This window comes from Hyaena hyaena, unplaced genomic scaffold, assembly GCF_003009895.1.
Source record: "Hyaena hyaena isolate Hyena2069 unplaced genomic scaffold, ASM300989v1 scaffold_1552, whole genome shotgun sequence".
NCBI classification, from domain to species: domain Eukaryota; kingdom Metazoa; phylum Chordata; class Mammalia; order Carnivora; family Hyaenidae; genus Hyaena; species Hyaena hyaena.
The window spans coordinates 45,392-48,460 of NW_024082189.1; the positions used below are offsets into that span (position 1 = coordinate 45,392).

The 3,069-nt window shown below is 36.5% G+C and overlaps 1 non-coding gene across 1 annotated transcript; it reads right to left on the reverse strand.

Moving 5' to 3' along the window:
* Positions 1-2,748: 2,748 nt before the first annotated feature.
* On the reverse strand, positions 2,749-2,855 carry LOC120226012. Its single transcript, XR_005526922.1, has one exon. It is a non-coding gene; the product is annotated as a U6 spliceosomal RNA (small nuclear RNA).
* Positions 2,856-3,069: the final 214 nt, after the last annotated feature.

Genomic DNA, 3,069 nt, shown 5'->3' on the forward strand with positions numbered 1-3,069 from the left:
TGGATATTAACCCTTTATCTGATATGTCATTTGCAACTATCTTTTCCCATTCTGTTGGTTGCCTATTAGTTTTGTGGATTGTTTCCTTTGCCGTGCAGAAGCTTTTCATCTTGATGAGGCCCCAATAGTTTATTTTTGCTCTTGATTCCCTTGCTTTTGAGGATGTGTCAAGTAAGAAGTTGCTGCGGTGGAGGTCAAGGAGGTTGTTTCCTGCTTTCTCCTCTAGGGTTTTGATGGTTTCCTATCTCACGTTCAGGCCCTTTATCCATTTTGAGTTTATTTTTGTGTATGGTGTGAGAAAATTAAGGCATCTGGCCCAGGGCTCTTATTTGCTGGGAGATTTTTGATAACTGATTTGATTTCCTCACTTGTTATGGGTCTGTTCAGGTTTTCTATCTCTTTCGGTGTATATTTTGGTTTGAGTGTGTGTTTAGGAATTTGTCTATTTCTTCTAAGTTGTCCAATTTTGACATATAGTTTTTCATAATATTCTCTGATAATTGGTCATATTTCTGAGGGATTGGTTGTAATCAATCCATTTTCATTCATGATTTTGTCTATTTGAGTGCTCTCTCTTTTCTTTTTGAGAAGCCTGGCTAGAGATTTTCAATTTTGTTTATTTTTTCAAAAAACCAACTCTTGGTTTCATTGATCTGTTCAACTGTTTCCTTGGTGTATACATTGTTTATTTCTGCCCTGATTTTTACGATTTTTCTTCTTCTACTAGATTTGTGATGCTCTTGTTTCTCTCCCTGTATTTGCGTTAGGTGCGCTGTTAGATTTTGCACTTGCACTCTTTCTAATTTCTTTAAATAGGCATGGAGTGCAATGTACTTTCATCTAAGGACTGCTTTTGCCGCATCCCATAGAGTTTGGATTGTTGTATTCTCATTTTCATTTCTTACAATATATTTTTAAATTTCTTCTCTAATTACCCGATTGGCCCATTCCTTCTTTAGTAGGGTGTTCTTTAGCCTCATATTGTTGGGGGTTTTCCAGACTTCTTCCTGTGATTGATTTCGATTTTCATAGCATTGTGATCTGAAAGTGTGCATGGTATGATCTCAATTATTTTATATTTATTGAGGGATGCTTTATGTCCCAGTATGTGATCTATCTTGGAGAATGTGCCATGTGCACTTGAGAAGAAAGTGAATTCCATAGCTTCAGGATGTAGAGTTCTAAATATATCTGTCAAATCCATCTGGTCCAATGTGTCACTTAAGTCCATTGTGTCTTTATTGATTTTCTGTCTAGTTGATCTGTCCATTGCTGTAAGTAGAGTATTAAAGTCCCTTGCTATTAGCATGTTCTTATCGATAAGACTTTTTCTGTTTGTGATTAATGTTTTATGTATTTTGGTGCTTCCAAATTTGGTGCGTAGACATTTATAATGTTAGCTTTTCCTGATAGATAGAACCTGTAATTATTATATAATGCCCTTCTTCATCTCTTGTTACTGTCTTTACTTTAAAGTCCAGTTTGTCTGATATAAGTATAGATCCTCCACCTTTTTTTGACTTCCTGTAGTATGATAGATATTTCTCCATCCCGCTACTTTCAATCTGAGGGTGTACTCTTTTCTAAAATGAGTTTCTAATAGACATCAAAAAGATGAATTTTGTGTTTTTATGCATTCTGCTACCATATGTCTTTTGATTGGGGCATTTCGTTCATTTACATTCAGTGTTATTATTGAAATATATGGGTTTAGAGTCATTGTGTCATTTGTGGGATACATGCTTGTGGTGTGTCTCTAGCATCATGCGTTCCTTGCAGCATTTCCCTCAGAGAGTCAACCTCAGGATTTCTTACAGAGCTGGTTTAGTGGTGACAAATTCTTTCAATTTTTATTTGTTTGGAAAGACTTTTATCTCTTCTTCTTTTCTGAATGAAAAGCTTGCTGGATAGAGGATTCTTGGCTGCATATTTTTCTGTTCATCACATTGAAGATCTCCTGCCATTCATTTCTGGCCTGCCAAGTTTCAGTAGATAGGTCTGTCACCACTCTGATAAATTTCCCTTTGTATGTTAGGGTCTTTTTCTCCCTAGCTGCTTTCAAAATTCTCTCTTTGTCCTTATATTTTGCCATTTTCACTATGATATGTCGTGCAGAAGATCAATTCAAATTACGTCTGAGGGGAGGTCTCTGCGCCTCTTGAATTTCAACATTTACTTCCCTCCCCAGGTTGGGGAAGTTCTAGGCTAAAATTTGTTCCAGGAATCCTTCAGCACCTTTCCCTCTCTCTTCCTCTTCTGAGATTCCTATGATACAGATATTGTTCCGTTTGATTGTATCGCTGATCTCTCGAACTCTTCTTTCGTGTTCCTGTATCACTTTATCTCTCTTTTTCTCAGCTTCCTCTTTTTCTATAACTGTGTCTTCTAAATCACTTATTCTCCTTTCTGCCTCTTTAATCCGTGCATTGGATACCTGTAGTTTATTATGTATCTCATTTATCGCATTTTTAAATACATCATAACTATTTTTAAACTGCATGGTGTTTGTAGCCATAGCTTCTTTGATGTCCTCCATGCTTTTTTCAAGCCCAGCAATTAATTTTATGATTATTGTTCTAAATTCTTGTTCAGTTATGTTGCTTATATCTGTTTTGAGCAGTTCTTTAGCTGTCAATTCTTCCTGGAATTTCTTTGGAGGAGAGCTCTTTTGTTTCATCATTTTGGTTAGTTTTCTAATTCTTGTTAGTTTTAAAAGCTTGTTATGCTCTCTGCACCTGTGAGTGCTGCAAAAATATGGAACGCTTCACGTATTTGCGTGTCATCCTTGAGCAGGGACCATGCTAATCTTCTCTGTATTGTTCCAATTTTAGTATATGTGCTGCCGAAGCGACCACTAGAGTTCTCTATTTATTTTTAAAGATCTAAGATTACTTTTTTAATGCTTAAGTATTTCTTTTCTTTTCTTTTTTTTTTTTTTACTGTACATCTGCTGACAGTGGCTTAGTTGGTTAAGCGTCTGACTTCAGCTCAGGTCATGATACACAGTGTATGAGTTGGAGCCTCATATCAGGCTATGTGCTGACAGCTTGGAGGCTGGAGCTTGCCTCG